Source organism: Nicotiana sylvestris, chromosome 12, assembly GCF_000393655.2.
Source record: "Nicotiana sylvestris chromosome 12, ASM39365v2, whole genome shotgun sequence".
Classification (NCBI taxonomy): Eukaryota; Viridiplantae; Streptophyta; class Magnoliopsida; order Solanales; family Solanaceae; genus Nicotiana; species Nicotiana sylvestris.
Genome location: NC_091068.1, coordinates 30,126,693 through 30,148,907, shown reverse-complemented (window position 1 = coordinate 30,148,907; position 22,215 = coordinate 30,126,693).

Here is a 22,215-nt window from a genome sequence, read left to right as displayed (position 1 = left end):
CGCTTACAACAAGAAAGTCCAACCCAGGAATTTCGAGGTAGGTCAGCAGGTACTGAGGCGTATTCTGCCACATCACCAGGAAGCGAAAGGGAAATTTGCTCCAAATTGGAAAGGCCCATACATCATCAGAAAAATATTGCCGAGAGGAGCATTGTATCTAGGTGATATCGAAGGAAATGACCCCGAAACAGCAGTAAATGCAGATGTAGTCAAGAGATACTACATCTGAGTGACGCCTCGGCGATCCTGACATATTTGAAATGCTGAAGGTTATATTCCCACTACCGACTCTCTCTACAAGCCCTTTGAGCCGGACACATCCCTTCGGCGACTTTACAAAAAAAACATTGATTGAGACCCCTGAACTACTTTTGACTTGATTCCGAAAGGATACGTAGGCAGCCTCTCCCTGAGGTTCAGTCGCACCAACAATAAAATCCCATTCACCCTAAAATTGAAACCGGGGCACGTCAAGCGGTTTAGATCATCTACTTTTCTTTGCCAAACACAAGCCTTCCAGAACCACAATTACCAAAGGTAACGGGGAACCAAAAAATGTCACAAATGGAGACCGTTACACTATAAATTGAGAGAGATAAAATGAGAGAGTCTCGTCGGTAAAAACCTTCGGGCACCGCGAGGCGACGGGAGTAGAGAGACCGAAATGAGAGAGCTTGTTTAGTAAAAAATCACAAAGAGTGCTATCAAGCGATGACAGGAAGAGAAATGAGAGAGGTCAGCCAACGAAAACCCGCAAAGGGCGCTGTTGGCCTAAAGAATGACTCTACCCAAGGAGGTCTCGGCAAAGTTCCACCGGTTTGGAATCACAGATCCATTTTGGTTCAGGGAAACGCAAGCTCATGGAAGGTCAGGCGTCCAGTCCAAAGAGCATGTCATGTCATTTAAAGCGAGCATTATCTTCCTCAGATAAGTCTTTCTCGTCCCGAAGGGGGCACTCCTTTTCTGAAATTTGTTTTATCTTTTCTTTGTTTTTCTTCGAATCTCTTTCATGTTTAACCCCAAGTTCTAGATATACCGGAAAGGACAGCTGGCAGGTTTGGTTGCACGGAATTCCGTTTCATGAAGGAAAACACCTCGTTTCGTTGGTACGCCTGTCGAAACTTGATGAATAATGATGTTTGACGGCGTTCGAAGTAAAGAGGAAAGAGAGAAATTTCCCCAGTAAGTCCGCCTCGGACAAATCCCCACAGGGCTTCCCTTTGTACGAATCCGCACAAAGAATCCACTTCGTAAGTATTCCCCAAAAGGTCTGCTCCAGCGAAATCCACACAAATTTTCCCTTGTACAGATCCCCACAGGTTCTTCCCTTTGTTTAAAAAAAAAAAAATATGGGACACAAATCCCCATCACATCCCCAGCGAGTCCCTTTGTAAAAATTCCCCAACAAGCTTACCCCAACAAATCCTAGAAAGCCCACTTTGAAACAAATCCCCAGCATGCCCTGTTGTACAAAAATCCACACAAATAATCCACTTTGTAAATATTCCCCCACAGAGTTTCCTTTTGTACGAATCCCCAAAGAATACCTCCAATAAAATCCCCGTTGAGAATCTCCAAGCAAAACGGGACACAAAAAAAAGAAAAAAAAAAGAGCCTTACGAGGCAAATCATCACAGAATCTGGAAATACAAGCCTGAGCAGTCTAAAGGGTTTCGCCATTTGAATCCAATCAATGACAGGACTTCGCAACAGAAATAAGGACGCAACAAAGCAACTGGGAACGATCAAGGTCACCGAACCGGCCGTCATTTCCGAACTAACAATTGTTCTTTGTCTGAAAAGTTGAAACAGGTATAATCCAAGACAACCGTGCAAGAAGCAGGTGTCGCCCAAAGAAGATGGTACATGGGTACAAGAAATATTTTGGCAATAAGGAACTCACTCGAAAGGTAAGTTTCCACGAGACTCCCTTTTATCTTCTACTAAAACAAGAAAATCCAAAAAAAAGAGGTTAGCTAGCATTCTCGAACTTTACCCCCAACCAGTCAGCATTAGGGTTTTAAACCCTAAACTGAACTTTTCTATTTAGTCAGCATTAGGGTTTTAAACCCTAAACTGAACTTTCCCTTCAGTCAGCATTAGGGTTTTAAACCCTAAACTGAACTTTTCCATTTAGTCAGCATTAGGGTTTTAAACCCTAAACTGAACTTTTCCATTTAGTCAGCATTAGGGTTTTAAACCCTAAACTGAACTTTTCCTTTAGTCAGCATTAGGGTTTTAAACCCTAAACTGAACTCTTCCCTTTCAGTCAGCATTAGGGTTTTAAACCCTAAACTGAACTTTTTCCTTTAGTCAGCATTAGGGTTTTAAACCCTAAACTGAACTTTCCTTTTAGTCAGCATTAGGGTTTTAAACCCTAAACTGAACTCTTTCCTTTAACCAGCATTAGTGTTATAAACCCTAAACTGAGCTTTTCCATGCAGTCAGCATTAGGGTTTTAAACCCTAAACTGAACTTTTCCATTCAGTCAGCATTAGGGTTTTAAACCCTAAACTGAACTTTTCCATGCAGTCAGCATTAGGGTTTTAAACCATAAACTGAACTTTTCCATGTAGTCAGCATTAGGGTTTTAAACCCTAAACTGAATTTTTCCTTTAGTCAGCATTAGGGTTTTAAACCCTAAACTGAACTTTTCCAGCCAGTCAGCATTATGGTTTTAAACCCTAAACTAAACTTTTCCAGTCAGTCTGTATTAGGGTTTTAAACCCTAAACTGAGCTTTTCCATGCAGTCAGCATTAGGTTACTTCTTCCCTTTTAGTCAGCATTAGGGTTTTAAACCCTAAACTGAACTTTTTATTTAATCAGCATTAGGGTTTTAAACCCTAAACTGAACTCTTCCCTTTCAGTCAGCATTAGGGTTTTAAACCCTAAACTGAATTTCTCCATTTAGCCAGCATTAGGGTTTTAAACCCTAAACTGAACTTTTCCCGTTTAGTCAGTATTAGGGTTTTAAACCCTAAACTGAACTCTTTCCTTTAATCAGCATTAGGGTTTTAAACCCTAAACTGAACTTTTCCCGTTTAGTCAGTATTAGGGTTTTAAACCCTAAACTGAACTCTTTCCTTCAATTCAGCATTAGGGTTTTAAACCCTAAACTGAACTTTTTCTGTTAATCAGCATTAGGGTTTTAAACCCTAAACTGAACTTTTCCATTCAGTCAGCATTAGGGTTTTAAACCCTAAACTGAACTTTTCCAGCCAGTTAGCATTAGGGTTTTAAACCCTAAACTGAACTTTTTCCTTTAGTCAGCATTAGAGTTTTAAACCCTAAACTAAACTTTTTCCTTTAGTCAGCATTAGGGTTTTAAACCCTAAACTAAACTTTTTCTGTTAATCAGCATTAGGGTTTTAAACCCTAAACTGAACTTTTCATTTAGTCAGCATTAGGATTTTAAACCCCAAACTGAACTTTTCCATTTAGTCAGCATTAGGGTTCTAAACCCTAAACTGAACTTTTCCATTCAGTTAGCATTAGGGTTTTAAACCCTAAACTGAACTTTTCCAGTCAGTCAGCATTAGGGTTTTAAACCATAAACTGAACTTTTTCCTTTAGTCAGCATTATGGTTTTAAACCCTAAACTGAACTTTTTCTGTTAATCAGCATTAGGGTTTTAAACCCTAAACTGAACTTTTCCTTCAATCAGCATTAGGGTTTTAAACCCTAAACTGAACTTTTCATTTAGTCAGCATTAGGGTTTTAAACCCTAAACTGAACTTTTCCATTCAGTCAGCATTAGGGTTTTAAACCCTAAATTGAACCTTTCCAGCCAGTCAGCATTAGGGTTTTAAACCCTAAACTGGACTTTTTCTATAAATCAGCATTAGGGTTTTAAACCATAAACTGAACTTTTCCTTTAATCAGCATTAGGGTTTTAAACCCTAAACTGAACTCTTCCCTTTCAGCCAACATTAGGGTTTTAAACCCTAAACTGAATTTCTCCATTTATCCAGCATTAGGGTTTTAAACCCTAAACTGAACTTTTCCCGTTTAGTCAGTATTAGGGTTTTAAACCCTAAACTGAACTCTTTCCTTCAATCAACATTAAGGTTTTAAACCCTAAACTGAACTTTTCCCGTTTAGTCAGTATAAGGGTTTTAAACCCTAAACTGAACTCTTTCCTTCAATCAGCATTAGGGTTTTAAACCCTAAACAGAACTTTTTCTGTTAATCAGCATTAGGGTTTTAAACCCTAAACTGACTTTTTCCTTCAATCAACATTAAGGTTTTAAACCCTAAAATGAACTTTTCATTTAGTCAGCATTAGGGTTTTAAATTCTAAACTGAACTTTTCCATTCAGTCAGCATTAGGGTTTTAAACCCTAAACTGAACTTTTCCATTCAGTCAGCATTAGGGTTTTAAACCCTAAACTGAACTTTTCCAGCCAGTCAGCATTAGGGTTTTAAACCCTAAACTGAACTTTTTCCTTTAGTCAGCATTAGGGTTTTAAACCCTAAACTGAACTTTTTCTGTTAATCAGCATTAGGGTTTTAAACCCTAAACTGAACTTTTCCTTCAATCAGCATTAGGGTTTTAAACCCTAAACTGAACTTTTCATTTAGTCAGCATTAGGGTTTTAAACCCCAAACTGAACTTTTCCATTTAGTCAGCATTAGGGTTCTAAACCCTAAACTGAACTTTTCCATTCAGTCAGCATTAGGGTTTTAAACCCTAAACTGAACTTTTCCATTTAGTCAGCATTAGGGTTTTAAACCCTAAACTGAACTTTTCCTTTCAGTCAGCATTAGGGTTTTAAACCCTAAACTGAACTCTTTCCTTCAGTCAGCATTAGGGTTTTAAACCCTAAACTGAACTTTTCCTTTCAGTCAGCATTAGGGTTTTAAAACCCTAAACTGAACTCTTCCTTTTCAGTCAGCATTAGGGTTTTAAACCCTAAACTGAACTTTTTCCTTTAGTCAGCATTAGGGTTTTAAACCCTAAACTGAACTTTCCTTTTAGTCAGCATTAGGGTTTTAAACCCTAAACTGAACTCTTTCCTTTAACCAGCATTAGTGTTATAAACCCTAAACTGAGCTTTTCCATGCAGTCAGCATTAGGGTTTTAAACCCTAAACTGAACTTTTCCATTCAGTCAGCATTAGGGTTTTAAACCCTAAACTGAACTTCTCCATGCAGTCAGCATTAGGGTTTTAAACCCTAAACTGAACTTTTCCATGTAGTCAGCATTAGGGTTTTAAACCCTAAACTGAATTTTTCCTTTAGTCAGCATTTGGGTTTTAAACCCTAAACTGAAGTCTTTCCTTTAATCAGCATCAGGGTTTTAAACCCTAAACTGAACTTTTCCCGTTTAGTCAGTATTAGGGTTTTAAACCCTAAACTGAACTCTTTCCTTCAATTAGCATTAGGGTTTTAAACCCTAAACTGAACTTTTTCTGTTAATCAGCATTAGGGTTTTAAACCCTAAACTGAACTTTTCCATTCAGTCAGCATTAGGGTTTTAAACCCTAAACTGAACTTTTCCAGCCAGTTAGCATTAGGGTTTTAAACCCTAAACTGAACTTTTTCCTTTAGTCAGCATTAGAGTTTTAAACCCTAAACTAAACTTTTTCCTTTAGTCAGCATTAGGGTTTTAAACCCTAAACTAAACTTTTTCTGTTAATCAGCATTAGGGTTTTAAACCCTAAACTGAACTTTTCATTTAGTCAGCATTAGGATTTTAAACCCCAAACTGAACTTTTCCATTTAGTCAGCATTAGGGTTCTAAACCCTAAACTGAACTTTTCCATTCAGTTAGCATTAGGGTTTTAAACCCTAAACTGAACTTTTCCAGTCAGTCAGCATTAGGGTTTTAAACCATAAACTGAAGTTTTTCCTTTAGTCAGCATTATGGTTTTAAACCCTAAACTGAACTTTTTCTGTTAATCAGCATTAGGGTTTTAAACCCTAAACTGAACTTTTCCTTCAATCAGCATTAGGGTTTTAAACCCTAAACTGAACTTTTCATTTAGTCAGCATTAGGGTTTTAAACCCTAAACTGAACTTTTCCATTCAGTCAGCATTAGGGTTTTAAACCCTAAATTGAACCTTTCCAGCCAGTCAGCATTAGGGTTTTAAACCCTAAACTGGACTTTTTCTATAAATCAGCATTAGGGTTTTAAACCATAAACTGAACTTTTCCTTTAATCAGCATTAGGGTTTTAAACCCTAAACTGAACTCTTCCCTTTCAGCCAACATTAGGGTTTTAAACCCTAAACTGAATTTCTCCATTTATCCAGCATTAGGGTTTTAAACCCTAAACTGAACTTTTCCCGTTTAGTCAGTATTAGGGTTTTAAACCCTAAACTGAACTCTTTCCTTCAATCAACATTAAGGTTTTAAACCCTAAACTGAACTTTTCCCGTTTAGTCAGTATAAGGGTTTTAAACCCTAAACTGAACTCTTTCCTTCAATCAGCATTAGGGTTTTAAACCCTAAACAGAACTTTTTCTGTTAATCAGCATTAGGGTTTTAAACCCTAAACTGACTTTTTCCTTCAATCAACATTAAGGTTTTAAACCCTAAAATGAACTTTTCATTTAGTCAGCATTAGGGTTTTAAATTCTAAACTGAACTTTTCCATTCAGTCAGCATTAGGGTTTTAAACCCTAAACTGAACTTTTCCATTCAGTCAGCATTAGGGTTTTAAACCCTAAACTGAACTTTTCCAGCCAGTCAGCATTAGGGTTTTAAACCCTAAACTGAACTTTTTCCTTTAGTCAGCATTAGGGTTTTAAACCCTAAACTGAACTTTTTCTGTTAATCAGCATTAGGGTTTTAAACCCTAAACTGAACTTTTCCTTCAATCAGCATTAGGGTTTTAAACCCTAAACTGAACTTTTCATTTAGTCAGCATTAGGGTTTTAAACCCCAAACTGAACTTTTCCATTTAGTCAGCATTAGGGTTCTAAACCCTAAACTGAACTTTTCCATTCAGTCAGCATTAGGGTTTTAAACCCTAAACTGAACTTTTCCATTTAGTCAGCATTAGGGTTTTAAACCCTAAACTGAACTTTTCCTTTCAGTCAGCATTAGGGTTTTAAACCCTAAACTGAACTCTTTCCTTCAGTCAGCATTAGGGTTTTAAACCCTAAACTGAACTTTTCCTTTCAGTCAGCATTAGGGTTTTAAACCCTAAACTGAACTTTTCCATTTAGTCAGCATTAGGGTTTTAAACCCTAAACTGAACTTTTTCCTTTAGTCAGCATTAGGGTTTTAAACCCTAAACTGAACTTTCCTTTTAGTCAGCATTAGGGTTTTAAACCCTAAACTGAACTCTTTCCTTTAACCAGCATTAGTGTTATAAACCCTAAACTGAGCTTTTCCATGCAGTCAGCATTAGGGTTTTAAACCCTAAACTGAACTTTTCCATTCAGTCAGCATTAGGGTTTTAAACCCTAAACTGAACTTCTCCATGCAGTCAGCATTAGGGTTTTAAACCCTAAACTGAACTTTTCCATGTAGTCAGCATTAGGGTTTTAAACCCTAAACTGAATTTTTCCTTTAGTCAGCATTTGGGTTTTAAACCCTAAACTAAACTTTTCCAGCAAGTCAGCATTAGGGTTTTAAACCCTAAACTAAACTTTTCCAGCCAGTCAGCATTAGGGTTTTAAACCCTAAACTGAGCTTTTCCATACAGTCAGCATTAGGTTTTAAACCCCAAACTGAACTTCTTCCCTTTCAGTCAGCATTAGGGTTTTAAACTCTAAACTGAATTTTTCCATTTAGTCAGCATTAGGGTCTTAAACCCTAAACTGAACTTTTCCCATTTAATCAGCATTAGGGTTTTAAACCCTAAACTGAACTTTTCCCTTCCAGTCAGCATTAGGGTTTTAAACCCTAAACTGAATTTCTCCATTTAGCCAACATTAGGGTTTTAAACCCTTAACTGAACTTTTCCCGTTTAGTTAGTATTAGGGTTTTAAACCCTAAACTGAACTCTTTCCTTCAATCAGCATTAGGGTTTTAAACCCTAAACTGAACTTTTCCCGTTTAGTCAGTATTAGGGATTTAAACCCTAAACTGAACTCTTTCCTTCAATCAGCATTAGGGTTTTAAACCCTAAACTGAACTTTTTCAATAAATCAGCATTAGGGTTTTAAACCCTAAACTGACTTTTTCCTTCAATCAGCATTAAGGTTTTAAACCCTAAAATGAACTTTTCATTTAGTCAGCATTAAGGTTTTAAATTCTAAACTGAACTTTTCCATTCAGTCAGCATAAGGGTTTTAAACCCTAAACTGAACTTTTCCATTCAGTCAGCATTATGGTTTTAAACCCTAAACTGAACTTTTCCAGCCAGTCAGCATTAGGGTTTTAAACCCTAAACTGAACTTTTTCCTTTAGTCAGCATTAGGGTTTTAAACCCTAAACTGAACTTTTTCTGTTAATCAGCATTAGGGTTTTAAACCCTAAACTGAACTTTTCCTTCAATCAGCATTAGGGTTTTAAACCCTAAACTGAACTTTTCATTTAGTCAGCATTAGGGTTTTAAACCCCAAACTGAACTTTTCCATTTAGTCAGCATTAGGGTTCTAAACCCTAAACTGAACTTTTACATTCAGTCAGCATTAGGGTTTTAAACCCTAAACTGAACTTTTCCAGCCAATCAGCATTAGGGTTTTAAACCCTAAACTGAACTTTTTTCTTTAGTCAGCATTAGGGTTTTAAACACTAAACTAAGCTTTTCCATGCAGTCAACATTAGGTTTTAAACCCTAAACTGAACTTCTTCCCTTTCAGTCAGCATTAGGGTTTTAAACCCTAAACTGAACTTTTTCCTTTAGTCAGCATTAGGGTTTTAAACCCTAAACTGAACTTTCCTTTTAGTCAGCATTAGGGTTTTAAACCCTAAACTGAACTCTTTCCTTTAACCAGCATTAGTGTTATAAACCCTAAACTGAGCTTTTCCATGCAGTCAGCATTAGGGTTTTAAACCCTAAACTGAACTTTTCCATTCAGTCAGCATTAGGGTTTTAAACCCTAAACTGAACTTTTCCATGCAGTCAGCATTAGGGTTTTAAACCCTAAACTGAACTTTTCCATGTAGTCAGCATTAGGGTTTTAAACCCTAAACTGAACTTTTCCAGCAAGTCAGCATTAGGGTTTTAAACCCTAAACTAAACTTTTCCAGCCAGTTAGCATTAGGGTTTTAAACCCTAAACTGAGCTTTTCCATGCAGTCAGCATTAGGTTTTATACCCTAAATTGAACTTCTTCAGTCAGCATTAAGGCTTTAAACCCTAAACTGAATTTTTCCATTTAGTCAGCATTTGGGTCTTAAACCCTAAACTGAACTTTTCCCATTTAATCAGCATTAGGGTTTTAAACCCTAAACTGAACTTTTTCTTTAATCAGCATTGGGGTTTTAAACCCTAAACTGAACTCTTCCCTTCCAGTCAGCATTAGGGTTTTAAACCCTAAACTGAATTTCTCCATTTAGCCAACATTAGGGTTTTAAACCCTAAACTGAACTTTTCCCGTTTAGTTAGTATTAGGGTTTTAAACCCTAAACTAAACTCTTTCCTTTAATCAGCATTAGGGTTTTAAACCCTAAACTGAACTTTTCTCGTTTAGTCAGTATTTTGGGTTTTAAACCCTAAACTGAACTTTTTCCTTTAGTCAGCATTAGGGTTTTAAACCCTAAACTGAACTTTCCTTTTAGTCAGCATTAGGGTTTTAAACCCTAAACTGAACTCTTTCCTTTAACCAGCATTAGTGTTATAAACCCTAAACTGAGCTTTTCCATGCAGTCAGCATTAGGGTTTTAAACCCTAAACTGAACTTTTCCATTCAGTCAGCATTAGGGTTTTAAACCCTAAACTGAACTTTTCCATGCAGTCAGCATTAGGGTTTTAAACCCTAAACTGAACTTTTCCATTCAGTCAGCATTAGGGTTTTAAACCCTAAACTGAACTTTTCCATGCAGTCAGCATTAGGGTTTTAAACCCTAAACTGAACTTTTCCATGTAGTCAGCATTAGGGTTTTAAACCCTAAACTGAACTTTTCCAGCAAGTCAGCATTAGGGTTTTAAACCCTAAACTAAACTTTTCCAGCCAGTTAGCATTAGGGTTTTAAACCCTAAACTGAGCTTTTCCATGCAGTCAGCATTAGGTTTTATACCCTAAATTGAACTTCTTCAGTCAGCATTAAGGCTTTAAACCCTAAACTGAATTTTTCCATTTAGTCAGCATTTGGGTCTTAAACCCTAAACTGAACTTTTCCCATTTAATCAGCATTAGGGTTTTAAACCCTAAACTGAACTTTTTCTTTAATCAGCATTGGGGTTTTAAACCCTAAACTGAACTCTTCCCTTCCAGTCAGCATTAGGGTTTTAAACCCTAAACTGAATTTCTCCATTTAGCCAACATTAGGGTTTTAAACCCTAAACTGAACTTTTCCCGTTTAGTTAGTATTAGGGTTTTAAACCCTAAACTAAACTCTTTCCTTTAATCAGCATTAGGGTTTTAAACCCTAAACTGAACTTTTCTCGTTTAGTCAGTATTTTGGGTTTTAAACCCTAAACTGAACTTTTTCCTTTAGTCAGCATTAGGGTTTTAAACCCTAAACTGAACTTTCCTTTTAGTCAGCATTAGGGTTTTAAACCCTAAACTGAACTCTTTCCTTTAACCAGCATTAGTGTTATAAACCCTAAACTGAGCTTTTCCATGCAGTCAGCATTAGGGTTTTAAACCCTAAACTGAACTTTTCCATTCAGTCAGCATTAGGGTTTTAAACCCTAAACTGAACTTTTCCATGCAGTCAGCATTAGGGTTTTAAACCCTAAACTGAATTTTTCCTTTAATCAGCATTAGGGTTTTAAACCCTAAACTGAATTTTTCCTTTCAGTCAGCATTAGGGTTTTAAACCCTAAACTGAACTTTTCCAGCAAGTCAGCATTAGGGTTTTAAACCCTAAACTAAACTTTTCCAGCCAGTCAGCATTAGGGTTTTAAACCCTAAACTGAGCTTTTCCATGCAGTCAACATTAGGTTTTAAACCCTAAACTGAACTTCTTCCCTTTCAGTCAGCATTAGGGTTTTAAACCCTAAATTGACTTTTCCCGTTTAGTCAGTATTAGGGTTTTAAATCCTAAACTGAACTCTTTCCTTCAATCAGCATTAGGGTTTTAAACCCTAAACTGAACTTTTTCTGTTAATCAGCATTAGGGTTTTAAACCCTAAACTGAACTTTTCCATTCAGTCAGCATTAGTGTTTTAAACCCTAAACTGAACTTTTCCAGCCAGTCAGCATTAGGGTTTTTAACCCTAAACTGAACTTTTCCTTCAGTCAGCATTAGGGTTTTAAACCCTAAACTGAACTTTTCCATTTAGTCAGCATTAGGGTTTTAAACCCTAAAATGAACTTTTCCATTTAGTCAGCATTAGGGTTTTAAACCCTAAACTGGACTTTTCCTTTCAGTCAGCATTAGGGTTTTAAAACCCTAAACTGAAATCTTCCATTTAGTCAGCATTAGGGTTTTAAACCCTAAACTGAACTTTTTCCTTTAGTCAGCATTAGGGTTTTAAACCCTAAACTGAACTTTCCTTTTAGTCAGCATTAGGGTTTTAAACCCTAAACTGAACTCTTTCCTTTAACCAGCATTAGTGTTATAAACCCTAAACTGAGCTTTTCCATGCAGTCAGCATTAGGGTTTTAAACCCTAAACTGAACTTTTCCATTCAGTCAGCATTAGGGTTTTAAACCCTTAACTGAACTTTTCAATGCAGTCAGCATTAGGGTTTTAAACCCTAAACTGAACTTTTCCATGTAGTCAGCATTAGGGTTTTAAACTCTAAACTGAATTTTTCCTTTAGTCAGCATTAGGATTTCAAACCCTAAACTGAACTTTTCCAGCCAGTCAGCATTATGGTTTTAAACCCTAAACTAAACTTTTGCAGCCAGTCAGCATTAGGGTTTTAAACCCTAAACTGAGCTTTTCCATGCAGTCAGCATTAGGTTTTAAACCCTAAACTGAACTTCTTCCCTTTCTGTCAGCATTAGGGTTTTAAACCCTAAACTGAATTTTTCCATTTAGTCAGCATTACGGTCTTAAACCCTAAACTGAACTTTTCCCATTTAATCAGCATTATGGTTTTAAACCCTAAACTGAACTTTTTCTTTAATCAGCATTAGGGTTTTAAACCCTAAACTGAACTCTTCCTTTTCAGTCAGCATTAGGGTTTTAAACCCTAAACTGAATTTCTCCATTTAGTCAGCATTAGATTTTTTTTTTAAACCCTACACTGAACTTTTCCCGTTTAGTCAGTATTAGGGTTTTAAACACTAAACTGAACTCTTTCCTTTAATCAGCATTAGGGTTTTAAACCCTAAACTGAACTTTTCCCATTTAGTCAGTATTAGGGTTTTAAACCCTAAACTGAACTCTTTCCTTTAATCAGCATTAGGGTTTTAAACCCTAAACTGAACTTTTCCCATTTAGTCAGTATTAGGGTTTTAAACCCTAAACTGAACTCTTTCCTTCAATCAGCATTAGGGTTTTAAACCCTAAACTGAACTTTTTCTGTTAATCAGCATTAGGGGTTTAAACCCTAAACTGAACTTTTCCATTCAGTCAGCATTAGGGTTTTAAACCCTAAACTGAACTTTTCCAGCCAGTCAACATTAGGGTTTTAAACCCTAAACTGAACTTTTTCCTTTAGTCAGCATTAGGGTTTTAAACCCTAAACTGAACTTTTTCCTTTAGTCAGCATTGGGGTTTTAAACCCTAAACTTAACTTTTTCTGTTAATCAGCATTAGGGTTTTAAACCCTAAACTGAACTTTTCATTTAGTCAGCATTAGGGTTTTAAACCCCAAACTGAACTTTTCCATTTAGTCAGCATTAGGGTTCTAAACCCTAAACTGAACTTTTCCATTCAGTCAGCATTAGGGTTTTAAACCCTAAACTGAACTTTTCCATGCAGTCAGCATTAGGGTTTTAAACCCTAAACTGAACTTTTCCATGTAGTCAGCATTAGGGTTTTAAACCCTAAACTGAATTTTTCCTTTAATCAGCATTAGGGTTTTAAACCCTAAACTGAACTTTTCCTTCAATCAGCATTAGGGTTTTAAACCCTAAACTGAACTTTTCATTTAGTCAGCATTAGGGTTTTAAACCCTAAACTGAACTTTCCTTTTAGTCAGCATTAGGGTTTTAAACCCTAAACTGAACTCTTTCCTTTAACCAGCATTAGTGTTATAAACCCTAAACTGAGCTTTTCCATGCAGTCAGCATTAGGGTTTTAAACCCTAAACTGAACTTTTCCATTCAGTCAGCATTAGGGTTTTAAACCCTAAACTGAACTTTTCCATGTAGTCAGCATTAGGGTTTTAAACCCTAAACTGAACTTTTCCATGTAGTCAGCATTAGGGTTTTAAACCCTAAACTGAATTTTTCCTTTAGTCAACATTAGGGTTTTAAACCCTAAACTGAACTTTTCCAGCAAGTCAGCATTATGGTTTTAAACCCTAAACTAAAATTTTGCAGCCAGTCAGCATTAGGGTTTTAAACCCTAAACTGAGCTTTTCCATGCAGTCAGTATTAGGTTTTAAACCCTAAACTGAACTTCTTCCCTTTCTGTCAGCATTAGGGTTTTAAACCCTAAACTGAATTTTTCCATTTAGTCAGCATTAGGGTCTTAAACCCTAAACTGAACTTTTCCCATTTAATCAACATTATGGTTTTAAACCCTAAACTGAACTTTTTCTTTAATCAGCATTAGGGTTTTAAACCCTAAACTGAACTCTTCCCTTTCAGTTAGCATTAGGGTTTTAAACCCTAAACTGAATTTCTCCATTTAGCCAGCATTAGGGTTTTAAACCCTACACTGAACTTTTCCCGTTTAGTCAGTATTAGGGTTTTAAACACTAAACTGAACTCTTTCCTTTAATCAGCATTAGGGTTTTAAACCCTAAACTGAACTTTTCCCATTTAGTCAGTATTAGGGTTTTAAACCCTAAACTGAACTCTTTCCTTTAATCAGCATTAGGGTTTTAAACCCTAAACTGAACTTTTCCCATTTAGTCAGTATTAGGGTTTTAAACCCTAAACTGAACTCTTTCCTTCAATCAGCATTAGGGTTTTAAACCCTAAACTGAACTTTTTCTGTTAATCAGCATTAGGGGTTTAAACCCTAAACTGAACTTTTCCATTCAGTCAGCATTAGGGTTTTAAACCCTAAACTGAACTTTTCCAGCCAGTCAATATTAGGGTTTTAAACCCTAAACTGAACTTTTTCCTTTAGTCAGCATTAGGGTTTTAAACCCTAAACTGAACTTTTTCCTTTAGTCAGCATTGGGGTTTTAAACCCTAAACTTAACTTTTTCTGTTAATCAGCATTAGGGTTTTAAACCCTAAACTGAACTTTTCATTTAGTCAGCATTAGGGTTTTAAACCCCAAACTGAACTTTTCCATTTAGTCAGCATTAGGGTTCTAACCCCTAAACTGAACTTTTCCATTCAGTTAGCATTAGGGTTTTAAACCCTAAACTGAACTTTTCCAGCCAGTCAGCATTAGGGTTTTAAACCATAAACTGAACTTTTTCCTTTAGTCAGCATTATGGTTTTAAACCCTAAACTGAACTTTTTCTGTTAATCAGCATTAGGGTTTTAAACCCTAAACTGAACTTTTCCTTCAATCAGCATTAGGGTTTTAAACCCTAAACTGAACTTTTTCCTTTAGTCAGCATTAGGGTTTTAAACCCTAAACTGAACTTTCCTTTTAGTCAGCATTAGGGTTTTAAACCCTAAACTGAACTCTTTCCTTTAACCAGCATTAGTGTTATAAACCCTAAACTGAGCTTTTCCATGCAGTCAGCATTAGGGTTTTAAACCCTAAACTGAACTTTTCCATTCAGTCAGCATTAGGGTTTTAAACCCTAAACTGAACTTTTCCATGTAGTCAGCATTAGGGTTTTAAACCCTAAACTGAACTTTTCCATGTAGTCAGCATTAGGGTTTTAAACCCTAAACTGAATTTTTCCTTTAGTCAACATTAGGGTTTTAAACCCTAAACTGAACTTTTCCAGCAAGTCAGCATTAGGGTTTTAAACCCTAAACTAAACTTTTCCAGCCAATCAGCATTAGGGTTTTAAACCCTAAACTGAGCTTTTCCATGCAGTCAACATTAGGTTTTAAACCCTAAACTGAACTTCTTCCCTTTCAGTCAGCATTAGGGTTTTAAACCCTAAACTGACTTTTCCCGTTTAGTCAGTATTAGGGTTTTAAATCCTAAACTGAACTCTTTCCTTCAATCAGCATTAGGGTGTTAAACCCTAAACTGAACTTTTTCTATTAATCAGCATTAGGGTTTTAAACCCTAAACTGAACTTTTCCATTCAGTCAGCATTAGTGTTTTAAACCCTAAACTGAACTTTTCCAGCCAGTCAGCATTAGGGTTTTTAACCCTAAACTGAACTTTTCCTTCAGTCAGCATTAGGGTTTTAAACCCTAAACTGAACTTTTCCATTTAGTCAGCATTAGGGTTTTAAACCCTAAAATGAACTTTTCCATTTAGTCAGCATTAGGGTTTTAAACCCTAAACTGGACTTTTCCTTTTAGTCAGCATTAGGGTTTTAAACCCTAAACTGAACTTTTCCATTTAGTCAGCATTAGGGTTTTAAACCCTAAACTGAACTTTTTCCTTTAGTCAGCATTAGGGTTTTAAACCCTAAACTGAACTTTCCTTTTAGTCAGCATTAGGGTTTTAAACCCTAAACTGAACTCTTTCCTTTAACCAGCATTAGTGTTATAAACCCTAAACTGAGCTTTTCCATGCAGTCAGCATTAGGGTTTTAAACCCTAAACTGAACTTTTCCATTCAGTCAGCATTAGGGTTTTAAACCCTAAACTGAACTTTTCCATGCAGTCAGCATTAGGGTTTTAAACCCTAAACTGAACTTTTCCATGTAGTCAGCATTAGGGTTTTAAACCCTAAACTGAATTTTTCCTTTAGTCAGCATTAGGATTTCAAACCCTAAACTGAACTTTTCCAGCCAGTCAGTATTATGGTTTTAAACCCTAAACTAAACTTTTCCAGCCAGTTAGCATTAGGGTTTTAAACCCTAAACTGGGTTTTTCAATGCAGTCAGCATTAGGTTTTAAACCCTAAACTGAACTTCTTCCCTTTCAGTCAGCATTAGGGTTTTAAACCCTAAACTGAATTTTTCCATTTAGTCAGCATTAGGGTCTTAAACCCTAAACTGAACTTTTCCCATTTAATCAGCATTAGGGTTTTAAACCCTAAACTGAACTTTTTCTTTAATCAGTATTAGGGTTTTAAACCCTAAACTGAACTCTTCCCTTTCAGTCAGCATTAGGGTTTTAAACCCTAAACTGAATTTCTCCATTTAGCCAGCATTAGGGTTTTAAACCCTACACTGAACTTTTCCCGTTTAGTCAGTATTAGGGTTTTAAACACTAAACTGAACTCTTTCCTTTAATCAGCATTAGGGTTTTAAACCCTAAACTGAACTTTTCCCATTTAGTCAGTATTAGGGTTTTAAACCCTAAACTGAACTCTTTCCTTTAATCATCATTAGGGTTTTAAACCCTAAACTGAACTTTTCCCATTTAGTCAGTATTAGGTTTTAAACCCTAAACTAAACTCTTTCCTTCAATCAGCATTAGGGTTTTAAACCCTAAACTGAACTTTTTCTGTTAATCAACATTAGGGGTTTAAACCCTAAACTGAACTTTTCCATTCAGTCAGCATTAGGGTTTTAAACCCTAAACTGAACTTTTCCAGCCAGTCAACATTAGGGTTTTAAACCCTAAACTGAACTTTTTCCTTTAGTCAGCATTGGGGTTTTAAACCCTAAACTGAACTTTTTCCTTTAGTCAGCATTGGGGTTTTAAACCCTAAACTGAACTTTTTCTGTTAATCAGCATTAGGGTTTTAAACCCTAAACTGAACTTCTCATTTAGTCAGCATTAGGGTTTTAAACCCCAAACTGAACTTTTCCATTTAGTCAGCATTAGGGTTCTAAACCCTAAACTGAACTTTTCCATTCAGTTAGCATTAGGGTTTTAAACCCTAAACTGAACTTTTCCAGCCAGTCAGCATTAGGGTTTTAAACCATAAACTGAACTTTTTCCTTTAGTCAGCATTATGGTTTTAAACCCTAAACTGAACTTTTTCTGTTAATCAGCATTAGGGTTTTAAACCCTAAACTGAACTTTTCCTTCAATCAGCATTAGGGTTTTAAACCCTAAACTGAACTTTTCATTTAGTCAGCATTAGGGTTTTAAACCCTAAACTGAACTTTTCCATTCAGTCAGCATTAGGGTTTTAAACCCTAAACTGAACTTTTCCCGTTTAGTCAGTATTAGGGTTTTAAACCCTAAACTGAACTCTTTCCTTCAATCAGCATTAGGGTTTTAAACCCTAAACTGGACTTTTTCTATTAATCAGCATTAGGGTTTTAAACCATAAACTGAACTTTTCCTTTAATCAGCATTAGGGTTTTAAACCCTAAACTGAACTCTTCCCTTTCAGCCAACATTAGGGTTTTAAACCCTAAACTGAATTTCTCCATTTAGCCAGCATTAGGGTTTTAAACCCTAAACTGAACTTTTCCCGTTTAGTCAGTATTAGGGTTTTAAACCCTAAACTGAACTCTTTCCTTCAATCAGCATTAGGGTTTTAAACCCTAAACTGAACTTTTCCCGTTTAGTCAGTATTAGGGTTTTAAACCCTAAACTGAACTCTTTCCTTCAATCAGCATTAGGGTTTTAAACCCTAAACAGAACTTTTTCTGTTAATCAGCATTAGGGTTTTAAACCCTAAACTGACTTTTTCCTTCAATCAGGATTAAGGTTTTAAACCCTAAAATGAACTTTTCATTTAGTCAGCATTAGGGTTTTAAATTCTAAACTGAACTTTTCCATTCAGTCAGCATTAGGGTTTTAAACCCTAAACTGAACTTTTCCATTCAGTCAGCAATTAGGGTTTTAAACCCTAAACTGAACTTTTCCAGTCAGTCAGCATTAGGGTTTTAAACCCTAAACTGAACTTTTTCCTTTAGTCAGCATTAGGGTTTTAAACCCTAAACTGAACTTTTTTTGTTAATCAGCATTAGGGTTTTAAACCCTAAACTGAACTTTTCCTTCAATCAGTATTAGGGTTTTTAACCCTAAACTGAACTTTTCATTTAGTCAGCATTAGGGTTTTAAACCCCAAACTGAACTTTTCCATTTAGTCAGCATTAGGGTTCTAAACCCTAAACTGAACTTTTCCATTCAGTCAGCATTAGGGTTTTAAACCCTAAACTGAACTTTTCCATTTAGTCAGCATTAGGGTTTTAAACCCTAAACTGAACTTTTCCTTTCAGTCAGCATTAGGGTTTTAAACCCTAAACTGAACTTTTCCTTTCAGTCAGCATTAGGGTTTTAAAACCCTAAACTGAACTCTTCCCTTTCAGTCAGCATTAGGGTTTTAAACCTTAAACTGAACTTTTTCCTTTAGTCAGCATTAGGGTTTTAAACCCTAAACTGAACTTTCCTTTTAGTCAGCATTAGGGTTTTAAACCCTAAACTGAACTCTTTCCTTTAACCAGCATTAGTGTTATAAACCCTAAACTGAGCTTTTCCATGCAGTCAGCATTAGGGTTTTAAACCCTAAACTGAACTTTTCCATTCAGTCAACATTAGGGTTTTAAACCCTAAACTGAACTTTTCCATGCAGTCAGCATTTGGGTTTTAAACCCTAAACTGAACTTTTCCATGTAGTCAGCATTAGGGTTTTAAACCCTAAACTGAATTTTTCCTTTAGTCAGCATTAAGGTTTTAAACCCTAAACTGAACTTTTCCAGCAAGTCAGCATTAGGGTTTTAAACCCTAAACTAAACTTTTCCAGCCAGTCAGCATTAGGGTTTTAAACCCTAAACTGAGCTTTTCCATGCAGTCAGCATTAGGTTTTAAACCCTAAACTGAACTTCTTCCCTTTCAGTCAGCATTAGGGTTTTAAACCCTAAACTGAATTTTTCCATTTAGTCAGCATTAGGGTCTTAAACCCTAAACTGATCTTTTCCCATTTAATCAGCATTAGGGTTTTAAACCCTAAACTGAACTTTTTCTTTAATCAGCATTGGGGTTTTAAACCCTAAACTGAACTCTTCCCTTCCAGTCAGCATTAGGGTTTTAAACCCTAAACTGAATTTCTCCATTTAGCCAACATTAGGGTTTTAAACCCTTAACTGAACTTTTCCCGTTTAGTCAGTATTAGGGTTTTAAACCCTAAACTGAACTCTTTCCTTTAATCAGCATTAGGGTTTTAAACCCTAAACTGAACTTTTCCCGTTTAGTCAGTATTAGGGTTTTAAACCCTAAACTGAACTCTTTCCTTCAATCAGCATTAGGGTTTTAAACCCTAAACTGACTTTTTCCTTCAATCAGCATTAAGGTTTTAAACCCTAAACTGACTTTTTCCTTCAATCAGCATTAAGGTTTTAAACCCTAAAATGAACTTTTCATTTAGTCAGCATTAGGGTTTTAAATTCTAAACTGAACTTTTCCATTCAGTCAGCATTAGGGTTTTAAACCCTAAACTGAACTTTTCCAGCCAGTCAGCATTAGGGTTTTAAACCCTAAACTGAACTTTTCCCTTTAGTCAGCATTAGGGTTTTAAACCCTAAACTGAACTTTTTCCTTTAGTCAGCATTAGGGTTTTAAACCCTAAACTGAACTTTTTCTGTTAATCAGCATTAGGGTTTTAAACCCTAAACTGAACTTTTCATTTAGTCAGCATTAGGGTTTTAAACCCCAAACTGAACTTTTCCATTTAGTCAGCATTAGGGTTCTAAACCCTAAACTGAACTTTTCCATTCAGTCAGCATTAGGGTTTTAAACCCTAAACTGAACTTTTCCAGCCAGTCAGCATTAGGGTTTTAAACCATAAACTGAACTTTTTCCTTTAGTCAGCATTATGGTTTTAAACCCTAAACTGAACTTTTTCTGTTAATCAGCATTAGGGTTTTAAACCCTAAACTGAACTTTTCCTTCAATCAGCATTAGGGTTTTAAACCCTAAACTGAACTTTTCATTTAGTCAGCATTAGGGTTTTAAACCCTAAACTGAACTTTTCCATTCAGTCAGCATTAGGGTTTTAAACCCTAAACTGAACTTTTCCAGCCAGTCAGCATTAGGGTTTTTAAACCCTAAACTGAAACTTTTTCCTTTAGTCAGCATTAGGGTTTTAAACCCTAAATTGAACTTTTCCTTTAATCAACATTAGGGTTTTAAACCCTAAACTGAACTCTTCCCTTTCAGTCAGCATTAGGGTTTTAAACCCTAAACTGAATTTCTCCATTTAGCCAACATTAGGGTTTTAAACCGTAAACTGAACTTTTCCCGTTTAGTCAGTATTAGGGTTTTAAACCCTAAACTAAACTCTTTCCTTCAATCAGCATTAGGGTTTTAAACCCTAAACTGAACTTTTCCCGTTTAGTCAGTATTAGGGTTTTAAACCCTAAACTGAACTCTTTCCTTCAATCAGCATTAGGGTTTTAAACCCTAAACTGAACTTTTTCTATTAATCAGCATTAGGGTTTTAAACCCTAAACTGACTTTTTCCTTCAATCAGCATTAAGGTTTTAAACCCTAAAATGAACTTTTCATTTAGTCAGCATTAGGGTTTTAAATTCTAAACTGAACTTTTCCATTCAGTCAGCATTAGGGTTTTAAACCCTAAACTAAACTTTTCCATTCAGTCACCATTAGGGTTTTAAACCCTAAACTGAACTTTTCCAGCCAGTCAGCATTAGGGTTTTAAACCCTAAACTGAATTTTTACCTTTAGTCAGCATTAGGGTTTTAAACCCTAAACTGAACTTTTCCTTCAATCAGCATTAGGGTTTTAAACCCTAAACTGAACTTTTCATTTAGTCAGCATTAGGGTTTTAAACCCCAAACTGAACTTTTCCATTTAGTCAGCATTAGGGTTCTAAACCCTAAACTGAACTTTTCCATTCAGTCAGCATTAGGGTTTTAAACCCTAAACTGAACTTTTCCAGCCAGTCAGCATTAGGGTTTTAAACCCTAAACTGAACTTTTTCCTTTAGTCAGCATTAGGGTTTTAAACCCTAAATGAGCTTTTCCATGCAGTCAACATTAGGTTTTAAACCCTAAACTGAACTTCTTCCCTTTCAGTCAGCATTAGGGTTTTAAACCCTAAACTGAACTTTTTCCTTTAGTCAGCATTAGGGTTTTAAACCCTAAACTGAACTTTCCTTTTAGTCAGCATTAGGGTTTTAAACCCTAAACTGAACTTTTCCAGCCAGTCAGCATTAGGGTTTTAAACCCTAAACTGAACTTTTCCCTTTAGTCAGCATTAGGGTTTTAAACCCTAAACTGAACTTTTTTCTTTAGTCAGCATTAGGGTTTTAAACCCTAAACTGAACTTTTTCTGTTAATCAGCATTAGGGTTTTAAACCCTAAACTGAACTTTTCATTTAGTCAGCATTAGGGTTTTAAACCCCAAACTGAACTTTTCCATTTAGTCAGCATTAGGGTTCTAAACCCTAAACTGAACTTTTCCATTCAGTCAGCATTAGGGTTTTAAACCCTAAACTGAACTTTTCCAGCCAGTCAGCATTAGGGTTTTAAACCATAAACTGAACTTTTTCCTTTAGTCAGCATTATGGTTTTAAACCCTAAACTGAACTTTTTCTGTTAATCAGCATTAGGGTTTTAAACCCTAAACTGAACTTTTCCTTCAATCAGCATTAGGGTTTTAAACTTTAAACTGAACTTTTCATTTAGTCAACATTAGGGTTTTAAACCCTAAACTGAACTTTTCCATTCAGTCAGCATTAGGGTTTTAAACCCTAAACTGAACTTTTCCAGCCAGTCAGCATTAGGGTTTTTAAACCCTAAACTGAACTTTTTCCTTTAGTCAGCATTAGGGTTTTAAACCCTAAATTGAACTTTTCCTTTAATCAACATTAGGGTTTTAAACCCTAAACTGAACTCTTCCCTTTCAGTCAGCATTAGGGTTTTAAACCCTAAACTGAATTTCTCCATTTAGCCAGCATTAGGGTTTTAAACCGTAAACTGAACTTTTCCCGTTTAGTCAGTATTAGGGTTTTAAACCCTAAACTGAACTCTTTCCTTCAATCAGCATTAGGGTTTTAAACCCTAAACTGAACTTTTCCCGTTTAGTCAGTATTAGGGTTTTAAACCCGAAACTGAACTCTTTCCTTCA